Source organism: Camellia sinensis, chromosome 7 (genome assembly GCF_055761805.1).
Source record: "Camellia sinensis isolate YWXY chromosome 7, ASM5576180v1, whole genome shotgun sequence".
NCBI classification, from domain to species: Eukaryota; Viridiplantae; Streptophyta; class Magnoliopsida; order Ericales; family Theaceae; genus Camellia; species Camellia sinensis.
In genome coordinates, this window is record NC_138967.1 from 185,153,713 (window position 1) to 185,172,410 (window position 18,698).

General features: G+C 33.4%; 1 long non-coding RNA gene across 1 annotated transcript; it reads left to right on the forward strand.

The window, feature by feature from the left end:
- The first annotated feature begins 3,745 nt into the window (after positions 1–3,745).
- LOC114265273 (uncharacterized) lies at positions 3,746–17,347 on the forward strand. Its single transcript, XR_014336556.1, has 4 exons — positions 3,746–4,066; positions 4,193–4,343; positions 15,673–15,873; positions 16,917–17,347. It is a non-coding gene; the product is annotated as an uncharacterized LOC114265273 (long non-coding RNA).
- The last annotated feature ends 1,351 nt before the right edge of the window (positions 17,348–18,698 follow it).

Here is an 18,698-nt window from a genome sequence, read left to right on the forward strand (position 1 = left end):
ATGGGTAGGAGTGTGCATAAAAAACCTTCGCCATTCTTTATCCTTGAACAGTGTCAGTGCCCTAACGTACTGCGATGGTGGTATGTCCCCAAGCTCTAGCAATGCATCTTGACATGCATCAAGGGAATAATCATCACCACCTGCACTTACAGCCTCAGTCTCATTTTCTCATGCACGTGAATGTCCTGTTTTGGCTTGTACATAGGATGTGAAAGCTACGCACACATCATCAAACCCACTTGACTGGGACTTTTTGGAACGACCACTGTCAGTTTGGCTGGTTGCAGGGCCTCTCTTGTGACTTTTGCCCTTTGTTGGATCCATATACTCATCCCCGAATAAGTCAACAGGAATGGCCTCAGCAACATTACTCCCACCAGCGTTACTCCCACCAGCATCAGCGTTCCAAAATTTATTTAACATGTCATCTTCTTCTTCTGAGTCAAGGGGTCCTTGTGTGGATGCACGAGACAGGGCCCCTGTGGCACAACAATTTTCAACGATTTCTGCAATTTCTTGAAAATATTCAAACCCTTTTGTCCTAAACTTCTTCACATTTCTGCTAGCCTACAACAAGTACAAAACAAGAATTAAGCACTGTATATATCATGAAATATTTAAAATAAAATTAGAAAATAGTACAGATTAATGGAAAACCTTATCCCAAAATTCATCGGGTGCAACAACAGTGCCTATAATAGGATCCCATCCCAGACCAGTCTGTGCCTGGAGTCACTTAAATGTCTGGTAATCAGCTTTCAATCACTGATATTTTTGGCGCACCTTGACACCTGTATACCGAAATCCATATATGTTGTGCAACTGATTTGCATAATGATTCCAATGCCTATTTGTCCACGAAGTAGTACGACCCGTTGTTTGATTGTTTCTAACCTTATCTCTCAACATATTTATTAATTTCGTTTCAATTCTGAGCGTCCACATTTTGGTGTTCTCATTGTTGTCGGAATTATTTCCATCCATCTATAAACATACAAATTATATTTAAACTGGTTTAAAGGAGAACACAGATAAAGGAAAAAGAACAGATGATTTTATTTCGAGAAAAAAAGTACGTAGCAGATTAATTGAATTTAAATAGCAGAAATATAACCACAAAAAAAAAAACATTCAACAAATAATAAAAAAAAATCAGTTAACATTGTGTTTAAATAGTAGGAAACAAATCAGTAAAAGAAAAATTAAGGAAAAAAAATCAGTAAAAAAGTCTGGTAGGTTCAAATAGTTGAGGGGAAGACCGGTAGGTTCAAACCATTAAGGAAGAAATGGAAAACAGGAAGACAAAACCGGAAGAGGTGGGAGGACCGGGTGGAACACCGGCGGGTCGACCGGCGGGACGACCGGCCGGGTGTCCTAGGCACTCTCGCTTTAGGTTCTGATCGATGAAAGGTTCAAATAGTTCATAATTTAAAATAACAACCGATTTGAAATGGAACATACGCCTCTACAATTTCTCATAAACCATTTAGGAACTGATTTCAACTTCTCCGAAATCATTTATACATAACAGATGAATGATTTACTGACTATTCTTGAAGAACTAAAAAGTTGAAACAGTTCAGGATGAATGATGAAGAATGAAAACATTTATCGACTCGTCTGAAATCATTTTCAGATAACAGATGAATGATGAAGGATTTATTTACCAGATTAGTGGGAGTTGAATAGTTATCGCCGGTGATGGAATGTGTATACTAATTGAATGTGCCACTGTTTGCTCGTCGGATTCGACAATAAATTTGATAAATTTGACCTGAAAAAAAAAATAAAAATAAATTAGGATGAATTTCTCAAATAATTTCCCTATAAGAAAATATGTAAATAAATTTGTGAGTAATTTCACCTCGCAGTCGTCGTTGTTTGGTTGCCCGTAATAAAAATTGTCCGCAACGCACAAATCGTAACTTAGTCGATTTGTGAAATATGATACCAGTATAGAGCGGGTTGGGTGGATTCATTATTTATAAAATGAATCTGACTTCTGAAACCCACATGTGATGAATCTGAAGTAGGATGTTTGATACAGAGAAGCCACCCATGATGAATCTGAAGGACTGGTGTAGATGAGGTTCACGTGAAAGTTGCAGAGACGATGAAGAAGGCAGAAACGTTGAAAGAGAGATATAAGTTGCCAAACAGATTTTCAAAATGTAATTTGAATTAACACGTGGAATCAACTTTTGAACGTCGAATCCAAACATCATGTGCGAGCTCACGTGTTGAAAATTGATTTGAATTAACAACCAAACAGAGCCTTAGTGTCCCAAACTCTAATTATCACATCGTTCAAAAAAAAAAAAAACTCTAATTATCACCGTACAAAGTTTAAAAAAAATATAATAATCTAAATTTATTTATTTATTTTAAAAAAAATAACTCTTTGTATGGTAAATATTAGGGCAAATTACATATACCTCTCTCGAGATTTAGCTAAATTACAGATATTCCTCTGAGGTTTCGGAAATTACAGATACCTCCTGATGTTTATATTTTCATAACAAATTATCCCCTAATTTGTTATGAAAATATAACTTTCAGGAGGTATCTGTAATTTCTCAAACCTTAGGAGGTATCTGTAATTTTGCTAAACCTCAAAGGGGTATATGTAATTTGCCCTAAATATTATTATTTAAAAAATTCAGTGATGAACAAGATATGGGTTGCGTTTGGTAGAGTTTTGTAAATATGATTTGAGAGTATGAGTTGTATTTTGAGTTTGTGAGTTGTGAAATTATGATTTGAGTGTAGAAAATTTGTTTGGTTATGATTTTTGAATAGAGTGTTGAATTGAGTTTTAAATTGTATGTGAAATTGAGTTTTGAAAGTTTGATTTGACATGTGAAGTAAGAAAATTTGTTTGATTATGAGTTTTGGAAAGAATTTTCAAAACTTAATTCAAGTTGTTATAACTCATAACAAAATACATTACTTTTACACTATTAAAAATTCTGATCAACACTCATAACCAAACTCCTTTTAAAATTCAATTAAAAAAATTTATTATTAACAAAAAATAACATTAATCAAATTTTTAATTGAAAATACTACAAAGGAAATAATTTTTTTTCAAAATAAATATTCAAAAAATTTAAATCATAAATATTTAAATAATCTAAAAAATTTAATAAGTAAAAAATTAAAATAAATATTCAAAAAATTTAAATCTTAAAAATTTAAATAATTTAAATATTCAAAAAAATTAAATAATTTAAAATTTTAATATTTTAAATTTAAAAACAATTCTTTATTCAAATTGTAACCAAACACATAAAACAAAATTCAATTAAGAAATTATTTTTAAAACTCATAACTAAACACATAACTCTAAATTTCATACTACTTTCACAACTCTACACTCAAATCGTAACCAAATACATAACAAAAAAATTAAAATATTTTTATAAAATAGAGTTTGAATTTAATTTTATAAAATATTTTAAAATATAAAAAAGTAAAATCAGAATATTTAAAAATATTTAAAAAATTTAAAAATTAAAAAAATTGTAACATATTTAAATATTAAAATATTTAAAATCTTAATAAAATTAAAATATTTTAAAAATATTTAAATATTTAAAAAATTAAAATATTGATTTGAATTGAATTTTAAAAAGCGTTTTAAATTATGTGTTTGATTATAAATTTTGAAAAGTAATAATTATAATTTAAATTAAATTTTAAGAAATAAATATAAAATTATAATTTAGAAACTCAAAACAAATACACATAAAGAGACTTAGCAAACGAGCAAAATTTTTTTAAGCGAATCTCAATCCCCAAACGATGATACCTACGATACGACCCTCCATTTTCATTCGCCTCTAAAACCCTAAACCCAATGACGAAATCAAGGGAATAGTCAGAATGAAGCTTCGTCGAAATCGAAGAAAGTCTTGGGTTTTCCATTGAAGAAGAAGAAATGGCAACGATTGTTCTCGCCAGATTAATTTGGGAACTCCCTCCCTCTCTCTTAGGGATGCAATCGATACAAATTGAAGATTATAGACCAAAATGAAATCAATGATATACTTTAGGGACTATTTATGTAATTTATCTTTCATTTTACTATCACCAAAACAATCTTGAACTGTATGGGTATATAAATATGGATGTTCAACTGAAATTGATTGTTGTGTGGATGTAAAACCCATTTATCTTGTCCAAACTGCAGATAAAAGATATGCTTATTACACTCTCAAGTTCTTTGAAAACAATTCAAGCCGCCTGCCGAAGTGGTGCAATGATGCGGATACCATGAAGCACCCTTTCTGCCAAATTCGAGAGAAGTATCAAATGGATCCATACCCGCATATGAATGAAAGGTGCCCATCTCTTCCCCCAAAATACTCTAGGTGTAAGGGTTGCTAAAACGTCTTCTGATTTGGTTGTCCTGTTTTGAAGTTTTTATACCACTGCTTTGTATAATACTAGGTTTTTGTATTGTTGATTTTTCTGTATATCTTTTCTGATGCAAAGGTTTGAAAGATTCCAAAAAGATCAGTTGATGTAGATTAATGTTGTCTGTAAATTTGCTACCACGATACACATGGAGAGTAATGTAAATTTCATTGTTGTTTATAGCACAATTAAAAAGTTAGAATTTGGAAATTTCATCGTTCTTTAGGCTTTTGGAGTCCATGTCATATGTTGAAGTCGCATCCACATCTGAAATCAAGGTTTCTATTGCCTTAACACTACACTATTGTTCTTTTTGTTGTGCAGAATAAAATAGATAAATAAGTGGAGAGGAAAGAAAGCTATTGAAATTCTGATACCAGATGATGCTTAGACATTTTTTTTTTTGGAGCACTTAGTATGATGTTAGTGGGTTATTATGTTAGGGTTAGCACAACCGGGCATTCAACGTTTCTCCATAAGCTCAAATGCCAAATGTCCCTCTAGAAACCTGAAAGTACATCCACTTGAGCTATGCTCAAATTCAGATGATGCTTGAGAATTTATAGAAGATGACATTTCAAAAGGAAAACTTAGACTTGAGAGTTTATATCAGATAGATAGCAACCTAGTTGGTGCAGAGTCCTTGATACTGCAGCTGGTTTTGATTAATTCAATTCTTGTGGTTAATTTAGGAACTTTGATTTTATTGTTATCACTATATTAACTATTTTTGTATGAGAATGGAACTTGTTGGTATTATCCTTACTGGTGAATGGGACTGGTTGTAATTCCATGTCAATAGCATTAAATCATTTTTTGTTTTTCGCCTCATGATTCATTTGATTAAATTTAGTTTGAGATCGACTCGAAATGTAAACAAACCAAGTTCATTAAGTTTTTAAGTGAAACTTGCACAACTTATTTACTAAGTTCAACTTGACTCTTTACAAGGTTCTATGTGAAAGTGTTAGACATAAGAGCAATCTACATGCATGAGAAAAAAATACACACACAAACATGCACACTTAAAAATGAACAAAACACAACACCAATTCAATTTTTTATACGCTTGTGTTTATACTTTTCTGTGCACTACCATTATTGTTAGAAGAAGAATAAAGAGATCAAATAGAAGAGACATTTAAAAGATGGTCTGAAAATGAAATTTGGTACCAAGACAAAAAAGCAGTGGTACATAAAGAATGAGGTCCATCAATGAGTCATGAAAGTAGACCTCATTCATTATATACAATCTCCATCAAGGTTGGAGATAAATTGGTTTAAAAAATAGCCAAGAAGTTAACCCCAAGGTGTTGGCCTAGTAGTAAGGCCTTAGGTCTTGGAGTTGTGCTCCCTCCAAGGTTCAGGGATCGAAATCTTTTAAGTGCTAACAATTCATTGAGGCCATCAGATTGGGAGAAAACCCTTGCATTAACCTTGATGCACTTGCAAGAAACCTCTTGCTGAGTGCCTGTGCACCCCTGGGATTAGTCAAGCTTTGATCCAGATATTCTGGTGCCAATCCAAAAAAAAAAAAAGAAAAAAAAAAGGCCAAGAAGTTGTCCAATACAAACATGTCCATAACCACCTCACCAAACACAATGTAATAAAATAAAAATGTTACGATTATTATATTGATTAAATTTTTTTCACGGATAATACACATTGATGGTCTTACAAAATGAATGGTTCGAATCATTGAAATGTGCTTGTGATGGACCCCGTGGGCATGAACTTGAGAGAGATTCAACTAAAAGAAAAATCACAATTATTGGCTTGATTGAATAATGTTTGAAGAAAAATGTGATAGTTGCGATCTCATATTCAATCTAATCATTAACCAATCATCTCTTTTATATGGTACTGAATCTAGAAAATGAGTTTAGAAAATTTGTATATCATTTTCCAAAATCAAAACAAGTATAGTAAGTTACCAAATGGGGGGAGTGGTCGGAGGTGGGGCGGAGAGGTTGGCCAGAGGACGGAAGGGTGAGGAAGGTAAGAAGGAATGAAACTTGTTTTGAAAATAAGTAAAACCACATTTTTCTTATTTCCTCAATTTTTGAGAACTGTAGCCAGTTTTTTTTAAAAGTGAACAATTAGCAAACGCTTTTTTTTTTATTTCAATTTTCAAAAAATTTAAAGCTAAAGCAAAATAAATAAAATAAAATAAAAATCTCACCAAACGAACCCTAAGATTTACAATCCCAATTTAAAAACTTGTGTAGTTACCAACTCTCTAGGATCAAAATTTGGAGGTCAAATAACAAGCTCCCGATCTACTAAAAAAAATGAAAAGGAGAAGAAAAAAAAGACAAAAATTTGATATCAATATGAATACAAGAAGTCAAGTGCCAAGAGCACGTGAAAATAAATAAATACATAATATGCATTCTAAATATAGTGGTAATCCAATATGGTTAGAGCTATCTCCTCTCTCGCTATAGATAATTTCCTTGCATAGAGCCAAATATTGTGTCCCCAATCCAAACTTCTGGAATGTGTGCAATTTTTCAATAATTCCCATCTTCTAAGTTTCTGTATAGGCTTGAACTCAATCCGTAAGACATACCAATAAAATAAAGAGATTTAAGGTTGGTTAGATGATTAGTGCCAGAGGGTAACTTCTCTACCAATTTACATTCACAGATAAATAACTCTTCAAGATGAGGTATTGAGCCAGCCTTCACTTTCACCCATCTCAATCTTCTTAATCCAACAAGTCCTAATCTCACACGTCTTTGAAATCCACCAGCCTTGAAACACAATTATTTCCCTTCATATGTCTAACGAAGTTGAAGTTCAACCAAATTGGGCAAACTTTGAAGGAATTCTAGTGGATCAACATCCTTCAACTTACTCTGTGCTACTCTTACCAAGCTGTGCAATGAAGGTATCCAATGCGGTACCTTATGTAAACTTCCTACTAGGTAGAGTGTTTGAAGAAGTTGAGGAGGTGAAGAAAGAGAATCTGGATCAATGATCTCGTCTTCTCCTATTGCACAAACAACTAATGAGCGAAGGTTACTAAGCTTCTTAAGGGATGAGCATAACACCCTCCCATCTTCATTTCTCAAATTTTCAATGCGTAATTTCCTTAGTTGAGTCAACTTCCTTGCCTCTTCTAGTAAAATGGTCCCATTATCATGGTTTGTTTCAATAGAACAAAGTTTCTATAAGGATGACAAACTTCTTATTTCCGCCGGGGCTTTGAATCCACAATGGTGTTGAAAACAAATGGAAGGAACAAGATCTTGTTTGTAGCGATACAACAAGATATGGCGAAGTTGTTGGAGCTTGAGGGTATCATCAGGCCACTTAGTGACATACGTATTTTTAAGGTCCAATGTTTCCCGGTTTTGGAGCTTTCCAATCGACTTCGGAATTACTTTTACATTGGTTCCCCCAAACTTAAATACCCGAGTTGAATTAGTTTCAAAACTTCATTTGGGAATGTCTCCAACAAGGCACCTTTCAAGTCTAGCACTGTTAGCAACTGTAGACCATCATTTGACGATGCAAGCATGGAGAACTTGGACATTGAATTTGTTGCATTGAACATAAGCAAAGAACGAAGTCGAGTGAAACACTTGCTTTGTTGTGTATTTTCCAAATGATTGTGGATTGATAAGCGCCGCACCTTTTTGGGCCACACTCTTCTTTGTTCACCAGCTATTGTCACAATGTTTTGCTCGCCTGACCTGGAAACAATAATTTCATGCCAGAGGTCATTGATGCGATACGTTTTGATCCTTTCATCTGATCTCATCTCTGCCACTTGAACTAAGCTTCTATTGATTAGCTCATTCAGGTAGCCCTCAACACATTTGTACAAATCCTTCTGCCACCCATAATCGAATCAATCTCCAATGGTCAATGAAACAATTGCAAGGCTACGGTAGATCTTATTCCACTCATCCACACTGCTCTTATCCTTTGTTGATAAAAGACCACTAATTGCGACAATTGCAAGCGGCAATCCTTGCGTCTATGCAAGATGGCTTTTGAAAGTCTTTCCAAGTGTGAAGGCCAAGAATTCTCCATAAATGTTTTCCTACAAAACAATGTCCAGGATTCTTCGGGAGGCAAAGCCCGAAGATTATAGACATCACGATAATATTCCGCACTAGCGATAGAAGCTAAATCTACATTTCTGGTTGTCAGCACTACACGACTCCCACAATTGCCAATGGGAAACACACATCTTAAAGATTGCCAAGCATGAATATCCCATACATCATCGAAAACAAGCACATACCTCTTTTGTTGCAGGAAAGCATTAATTATCCCTTTGAAGCTGTTGCTGTCCATGTTGTCCATCCCTTGTGGGACTGGTTGCTTGATTTCTTCAAAAAGTTGTTTGATGATGCCTTTTAGGAGCACCTCAATCTTGAAGGTTTCAGAAACAGTGATCCAAACATGATTATGGAAATGATTCTTCACAACTGCATCATCAAAGACCTTTTTAACGAGTGTTGTTTTGCCCAATCCGCCCATTCCTGATACAGAAAACACCTTGAGTCTGGGGTCTTCATGCACCAACCACCTAATTAGTTGCGATTTGGGCTTGTCAATGCTCACAAGCTCAGATTCATGGAGTAGAAGGGCATCGCCACGATAATCATGGCATGCTATGTTAAGACCAGTGGACCTTGAGCTTGAGCCTTGCTCTAACATACCATATCTTTCATGGTATCTCTGATGTCCCTCCGAAATATCGATGACTTTGGCCTTCATTCTTTGAACTTCTGAAGCAATTTGGTGACAAGCTTTTAAAGTCTTAATATAGCAAGAAACCTTACGAAGAAAACCGCGAAATCCAGCGCCATGACAATGTCCGAGGCGAAGCATGAACAACTCAAGAACATCTCCAATGTCGTATGCAGCTTCTTGGACTTGCTTGACCCATACTTTGAGTTTGGGGTTGTTCTCTTCCATAGCATCGGCAGCTTTGAGGAAAGCTGTCATGCGCCCAAATTCATCTCTGATGTATCGGATCTCTTCTTCAACTCCAGTCAACAAATTGACCTCTTGGTAGAGGAAGGGTGCGAAGTTGGCTAGTAGATGGAACACTGCACTCTCAGCCATTTTTTTCAAAAAAAATGTGTTTTGTTGCAGAGGAGTGGCCTTGGTTGGGTTTGCAGGAGGAGTCGTCTGAACTCTGAACTGAGTTTGTGATTAAAGGTGAGTAGTGAGTTTGAAAATTGGGGATTTGTAATGCTGAAATTCAGTTGGGGGTTTCAGTGATCCAGGTGGGGGGCATTTACAAGTTTTGATGTGTGAAATCTCATTTTTCTTCCTGTTGAATTTGTTTTTGTGGTTCACATGGAGGCGTCTTGCTTGACCAAATAAAAAATAGAAAGAGACGAGTGGGGGGTGTTGTTACCGGCCCCACTTGGTACCAATCAATATTCAAGTAATATCACAACTTAATGGAAATTCAATTGTATGCAATTTTTTGTTACGATTTTTTTGTCTTTGATTATGATTTATTATATTGTTAGTTATGATATATTATGATATTAATTATGTCATTATTTTAATTATGATAAAAGCATTATTTGATTATATATAATGGGATGTTTGATTATAATTATTTTTTTTAATTATGCTATCATTTGAACAAAATATTCAGTAATTGGAAAATGCCGCAGAACCCCAGTGGGGGTTACCCCCACCACCCCCACTGTTTTTTGATTGGTCCATATTTTTTTTTTGGTCTTCCACTTCCAGCCCCCCACGTGGAGGTGGGGTGCTGGGGGTCACCCCATTGGGGGTCCCAGCATTGTTGTTAGTAATTTATGTAAAGAGTTTTCGATGCATTTGGCAGATGTAATAGTTATTGAATTTTTAATTATATTTGAATTGTGAGTTTACTCCTAATTGTTTTATTATTAGTTAATGGTGACATGGTATTGTATTGAATTTAAACTCCCACGTGTGTGGTTCTAGCTAAATATCTCTTGGTTGCCAAAAAGAAAGAAACCAAATTGTATAAAGAAAATATTATATATATTCTTATTTTTTTATCTGACGGAAAATGTCCTTTGTTTTAAATATTTTACATATTTCTTATTGTTCAGTTGAATAAATAAGGAGCAAGTAAAATATGTTTTTAAGAAAACTATTTTTGGTCATAGTCTCCAAAATAATTTGCCACTAAAGATTTGGTGAGTCAATTTTTAGAAAATTCACTTTCAACCTGGCTATTCCAACACATTAAACTTTTCAAAAGTGAAAGGGTGGAACTTTATTGGTTTCTACCCAATGCATAGAGTAATTTTTTTTTGTTTCAATTGTCAATTAAATACCGAAAAATGAAGTTTTTTTTTTTGTGTACAAAATTAATTTACATAAAGAATATTTTTAGGTGTAAAATATTTTAGGATCTAGGTGTAAAATATTTTACATTGAAACAAACGAAACTTAAATGCTTTTTGCATTTATGTTTCAAAAATGGACAATTGGTATATTGTCCACATTTCAAAAACAAATATGTAAAAATCATCTTATTATAATTATTAAATTAATTATATATACACAGGGACTCAATGCATCCTTAGGTCATGTGATAATATTGAGTCACATAAATCTTGAGGTATAATTTAATAAATGAAAATGCATTAAGACTAGTGGGAAAAGGAGACGTGCTTAAAAAGTGTTGCATATTGAGATTCTACTTTAGGCTTTATCAGGGGTTGGGCCGACCTTTGTAAGAACCGATAAGATGAACAATTTAAATCACTACAACACAGTCTATTTGATTGGAAATTATTTTCTATTTATAAAAGGCAAAAAATATTTTTCAGACTAAGGTTTTACTAAGGGAAAATTAACATTAAGTGGTAATTTAAAAAACATATTACAAATTTATGAAAAAAATTTATAATTTTAATTGTTAATATTTATAAAGTTTATCACTTAATTGTAATTATATTTTACAACTTTCACTTATATGAAATTTTCCATTTTACTAACACCACTATACTACCATCGCCACCATTATCTCCACCACTACATTGCCACTGCCATTGCTACCACCGTTGCTATTACCATTTTCGCCACCCCATGACCACACCACCCTTACTACCTTCGCTTCCACCTTCACCCTTATCATTAATACAATCATTCGTACATTTATAAAAACATTTTTTTTAATAAATATTTTTCATGAAACAAAGAGAACGTTAATATTTTACAACTCTTATATGAAGTAATCTCACATTTTTATTTGGTGTAATTTTTTTTCTAGTTAAAAGTTGATGATCAAAAATTAAAAACTAAAAGTATTATTTCCCAATTTTGAAATAAGTAAAAAAATTCAACATCTTAAATTAATTCTACACGCTATAAGTGGAAATTGAGCAAAACACTCTGACAGTAGATTATAGTGAGTAGTGGTGGCTATGGGTAGCGATTGAATGGGAAGGAGGAGGGATGGATATAGTAAAACCACTCTCTAAAAACAAGTTTGATTTTTAATTTTTTTTAAAATTATTTCTTTGAAAAAGAAGATAAATAAATAAACAAAGCAATATGTCATATAAATTTGGGTAAATTACACTTACACTCTTTGAGATTTAGATTTAATACGTATCACCCCCTGACGTTTGGAAAATTACACTAACCCTCTGTCATTGTAATTAATTAGACGGAATGAAGATATTAAACTCATGCATTCTCTATTTTCTTGCTTTACTTTACTTTTTCCTTTTTTTTTTCCCTTTATTTATTTTTTCAATGTAATTTCTTCTGTTTTTCTACTAGGAATTGTTTCCTTTTATATAAGTAGAGGGTTTGTGAAATGAGACTATTAAATTAACTATAGAAGTGTGAATGTAATTTCCAGAACGTCAAGGGGTGGGATGTAATTGGACTAAAGCTTAGGGGTGTCAATGTAATTGACCCTATAATTTTTTTTTTTCATTTTTTTTGAATAAAATAAAAATAAGGGTGATTCTATTTACACACCACCAATCCTCTCAACACACACCATTTCCTTAAAAAACTTTATAATATCTTTATCCTTTTAATCAATTACGTTTTTAACCTTTACACAAATTTCTCAATCCACACAACCCACCCCCACCAATCCTAACCCTTACCCTAGCCCCCGTTGTCACTGCTCCTTACCTGTCACCGTCGCAGCCATTATCAACTTCGGCTGCAACTCCTCTGCCATCCCTGGCTCCGGTGACCCATACCTTGCCATCCCCATCTCCCCTATCCCAACTTTAATCCTAAACCCTAACATCTCCTCATTGCCACTGCTGCTAAGCCGGTGTCGCCCCTCCAAATCCCCTTCAGTCGGCGCCTCCTCTGCAAATCCCCGCTCCACTACTATTCCTTCTTCCGTTGCAGCTCCTCTCTCTCCTTATTTCCACCCATAGCCCCTTTTTTTTTTTTTTTTTCTTCTTCTTCTCTTCAAACCCAAGATCTGGAAACCCAAATCTCTCTCTCTCTCTCGCAACTGCAGATCGAATGATGGAGTGGAGGAGTTGAGTCGCGCTGTGGAGGGGATCTAGATGATGGGTAGCGGCAGAGGGTAGCCAACGAGGCTGGAGAGGGGTGACGGGGTTGAGGGAGATACGAGTTGCAGTGTTAACGGTGAAGGAAAGGGCAACGCAAGTTGTTGATGTGGCAGGGGCACAAATGGATTGGGGATGGAAACAGAAGAGGGGAATGGTGTTGATCGGAGGGTGACAGCGGCAGAAAGAGGTAGGACGGCTGACGACAATGGTTGATGGTGGCGGCGGCGGCGGCGGGGCAATGTTAGGGTTAGGGTTATGGTTAGAGAAGATGAGGATATTTTGAAAATATTTGAAAATTGATGGTGTGTATTGAGTGAAAAATAAAAAATAAAAATTGGTTGTGGTGTGCAATGAGTAATTGGTGTGTACTAAGAGGGTTTGTTGTGTGTAAATAGAATTACCCTAAAAAGAGAAACATAAATAGAAATCTTCAACACTCTCCCATCCATTCTCTCTCTCTCTCTCTCTCTATATATATATATATCTGTATCTGTCTATGAATGAAAATCTCTTTGTTTCACACTTTCTTTGTCTCTCGCCCCTTTGTATTTTTTTGCTTCTTCTCTCTTGGAGTTGAGTGGTACTTCTCTCTAGCAACGGTAGCCAAAGAACTTCCCCGACGACGATCGTAGGTTAGTTTTTCTATCTTTATTTTATTTTTTTGTAAGTCTGCATGAATGGGTATCTGATTTAGTAAACATTGCTAGTTTATGGGAATTATAATTGCAATGGGTGTTGGATAGGAGAGAGATATATATAAGAGAATAATAATGGCTTGTTTTGGTGTCTTCTTATATCTGTTGCTTTAGGTAATTTTTATCTTCTTGGTTGGAATAGCTCGATTTTTCACACACAAACAAACCCTCTTTCTCTCTCTTAAGCGCAAGAATACTGGATATGTACATCCTGAATATCTAAAAATATGAATTCATAGATATGTTAGGGCATCTCAAGCCTTCCATCAATACCCATATCAAATTCAAATTTGAGTAAAAAAACTCCCAAAACCCTCTTCACTCCTTTACTTGAAAAGCTCATATCAAAATGAATTTCCCTCCACTCTTTTACTCAAAATTTTATCAATTTTACTCAAAACAATGGAGGCCTATATTCTTTACTCAAATTTCTATCCAGTCTAAACTTAACAATTGGGCACTTTCACCTAAACTTTCCACTAATCTCTTCTACTTCAACCCATAACTTTCACTCAAACTTGACACTTGGCAATTTTGCTCAAACTTGACATGTGGTTAATTTTTTTGTTTTCTACATAGAGAGAACATAAAATACATTTATTCTTTGTTTTTTATTCTTTGATTCCTATTTTTTTTTTTTTTTTGTAGTTGTAAAAACTATAATAAAATAAATAGCATATTTGGTATACTTAATTCTCAAAACATATAAAAACTAAAAAAAAAAAAAAAGGTTTGGTAAGTCATCAAAAGCAAGGGTGATAAACGAGCTGAACAATTAATTTCCTCATTCAAAAAAGAAAAAGAAAAAAGGAGCTGAACAGTATACTTTCAAGCTTAGTTTAATAACTTTATGAGTTTTAAAATTTGTTCAAACTTGGTTCCTTTAATTTTTGAGTCGATCTCAAACGAGCTTTTGTCGAACCGAACTCGAATAGCTTTGTATTTTTATATAGTTTTAGGTTTATCGAACTGAACTGAATGAGTAACTGCTTGTTCAAGCTTGGTTTGAAAACTTTAAAGAGCTCCAAAATGTGTTCAAAGCTTGTTTACTTATCGAACTGAGCTCAAATGAGCTTTAATGAGCCAACACGAGTCAAACTCGAGCTATTTGGTTCATTTATCACCCCTAACCAAAAGGGGGAGTGGTCGAAGATGGTCGCTGAAACAAAGAGGGTGGCCAGAGGATAGAGGGAGGCAAAAGGGAATGAAACTTAAGTAAAAACACTTTTTTTTTTGTTTACTCGAATTCTGAAATTGTAGCCATTTTTTTTAGAGTGAAAACAATTACCAAGCGTTTTTTTATTTCAAATTTTTTGAAATCTAAAACAAAAATAGTAATAATCGTAAAAATAAAAACCTCACCAAACGAACCCTAAGATTTACAATCCCAATTAAAAAATTTGTGAAGTTACCAACTCAGAGTTAGAAGGTCAAATAACAGGGCTCCCAATCTACTAAGAAAACAAAACTATAATAGAGAAAAAGAAAAAATAAATAAGAAAAATATGATCCCAATATGAATACAACAAATCAAGTACCAAGAGCACATGAAATAGATACATAACAAGCATTCTAATGTGGTGGTGATCCAATATGGTTAGTGCTCTCTCCTCTTTCACTATAGATAATTTTCTTCCACATAGCCACGTTTTGTATTCACAATCTCAACCTATGGTATGCGTGCAATTTTCCAATAATTCCTTCTAAGTCTCTGTTCGGGCTCAAACTCAATCCATTAGACATATCAACCAAATAAAGAGACTTAAGGTTGTTTTGTCATCAAAGACCACTTCGGAAATGTATTGGTACTGGCAGCTCTTGAGATTAACTAACAATCTCTTGGACCAAATCTAGACCAGATAGTTTGATCCTAACCAGCAAGCCATTGAATTTAGACATTGGTCTGGATGGAGTGATATTCAATAACTAATATCATCATTAAATTCTGGCATAATACTTAAAATAGATGAAATGTTTACTGTCTTTATTTGTTCAAATTTTTTATTTGACATTGGACTTCCGTGTAGGGCCTTGACCTTCCTGAAATTCTTGTAGAAGCTGAAAGGCGTGGGTTATCTTTTGATGAATTGTTGACAATGCCTGAGCAGGATGATTGGATATAAAGTGATGGGAAGTCCACATCATTTGTTGTTTTCATCCTGGAAATGTACAAGGAAGCAGGGTTGTTTGATCCAATTGCAAACTCCATTCAAGTTACGGAGTTTATGGTGAGTTTGTTGTGAGTATTCAATTTCATTGATTTAAATAACGAAGTCTCAAATTTGCATCCAATTAATGTTTCACGATCAATACAATTTTTTTTTTTTTTTTTTTTTTTATATTTATAATATTATTTATTGTATTGGCTTATATTAAATCCAGTATTCAGATGGTTTAAACTATGTTATTGTATTTGCACGAGGTTGGAAGATGTCACGACTGCACCCTCACATTTCACCTAAGTTTGCATTGAATGATTATCGACAAATTTTTCCTCAATAAAACTATTATTGTCTGCATGTGCACTGCTTTGTACTTATTTACGTACAAAAAATAAAAGAATGTTAGTTTATTTTAGGGTAAATTACACAAATGGTCCCTAAAGTATACCCTTGATTTCATTTTGGTCCCTAATCTTTAATTTGATTCAATTGCATCCCTATACTCCACATATTAATCCAGTGTAGTCCCTTTCTTAGTTGTTGTGGGAAAAACATACTAAAAATGCTTATGTCAGCCTCATGTCAAGCATTTGAAGGGCATAAAACGACATTTTGACACATCTATTTATACAAATACTATCATTCAAAGAGCCAAACACCCTATGTATTTGACTTTCAGTAATGAAATGAAAGTCTTGGATGCATTTTATTTTGTAAATAATGTTCATTTCACGTGTCTCGTGATTCATTTAGGTGGAAAATGAGAAATTCCTCGTAATGCTCTCCAAATGCCTTATGAGAAGCTGACAAGCATTTTTCATAATTTTTTTAGACGATAGTTAGGATAGGGGACTACATTAAATCAATGTGTAAAGTTTAGGAATGTAATTGATACAAATTAAAAACTATAGACCAAAATGAAATCAATGGTATACTTTAGGAACTATTTATGTGATTTACCCTTTATTTTTACTATCATGAAAATAAACTTGAACTGTATGGATAAATATGGATGTTCAACTTAAATTGATTGTTTTGTGGATGTAAAACCCAGGTCAGGTATTTTACATATTATTTTTCTTTGTTAATTTGTCTTGGCCAAACTACAGATAAAAGATGCTTACACTCTCAAGTTCTTTGAAAACAATTCAAGCCGCATGCCAAAGTGGTGCAATGGCGTGGACACCGTGAAGCTTCCTTACTGCCAAATTTGAGGGAAGTATCGAATGGAACTACCCGAATACAATATGATGGATCCATACCCGCATATGAATGAAAGGTGCTCATCTCTTCCCCCAAAATACTCTAGGCCTAAGGGTTTCTAAAAAGTCTAAAAAGTCTTCTGATTTGTATTGGAGTTTTTATACCACAGCTTTGTATAATACTAGGTGGTTGTATGATTTATTTTTCTGTGAACAATTTTTTTGATGCAAAGACTGGAAAGATTCCAAAAGATTAGTTGATTTAAGTTTGATATTGTTTGTAAATTTGCTACCACAATATGCACAAAGAGTAATGGTAATTTCATTGTTACTACACAGTTTTACTTTTGAAGATCCTAATTCAGAAATATAGATGATTGAATAAGGTTTGATTTTGATGGAATTGCTATTCCTTTTCAAAGATCAATAAATTTTGGAAGGCACCCTACCAAAACTTCAAATCAGATCTAATGTATGCAGTTGTTTGATAAGCCATTAGGATTGATTTCTATGGTTCCGTAAACCGGTTCCACGGTTGATATTGAGGTGTTTCTCCTTCCACTCGTCGTTCTATTGCATCATGTTGCTCAGTCGCTTGGGTAGAATAAACTCTTGTTGTGTCAATCACGTAAAGTCTACAAAGTAGAAAATCAACTAAAGAGCTCTAAACATAGGAAGCTTGCCTTCACGTCTACATCCTTAGCCAAGTCATCATTCCTCCGACTCTAACTACTACATATCTATGAACTTTGAATCATATGGTCAAGAATAAAATTTTTTAACTAATTGCAAATATTATTCTCATTCGTTTGAGGTTTATAAATAAAATATATATATATATATATTTTTGTTGTCTTTTTTTTTTTTTTTTTTTTGTGTGTGTAAAAACTACAATAAATAGCAAATTTAGCACTCGTTTGGCATAATGGTTTGGGGCTAAAATAGTCACAAAAAGACAAAATAAGTTAAAAAGTTAACAAAACAAAATATCACATCTAAATCATAATCATTTTATTTTTTCTATCACAAAAGTCAAAAAAACTAAAAAGTCCATTCCAAACAACGCTTTTTAGCCCCGGATTAAAATAGTCAAAAATCAAAAGGCCAACTCACATCTCAAACGAACCCTTAGTATACATGTTCTCAAGAACATAAAAAATCAAAGAGTAGTGCTACTTTAACCAAAAAGTTAGATTTATTTTTCAAGCCTAATGATGTAGCGCTCTATCAAAATATTAATAAATTACAAATATATTTTTTGAGGTTTGCTTAAAATACATATTGTCCTCTATGATTCTGAAAATTACATCTTGCCCTTTTAAGTTTCTAATTACATAACAAATAACTCATTTTATTAATAAATTATCAAGTTAATTAATTGTTTTTAATGATGTCATAAATATATTTTAGTTAACAATTAAAATAATTTTATTGTTATATAGGAGAATGATTAAAATTTTCATCTTTCTGCTAATTATGTTAAATAAAAAAATTTGATAATGAGGTATATGCAATTTTCAAAATTACAAAGAACAATCTATATTTTAAATAAATCTTAGGAGGTGTATTTGTAATTACCTTAGAATATTTAAGTCAACTCTCTTTTTAATATTTTCTCTAATCATTAATCATTCATTTATTTTACATTATACATCACCGGGTTTAGAAAATGAGTTTATAAAATAGATT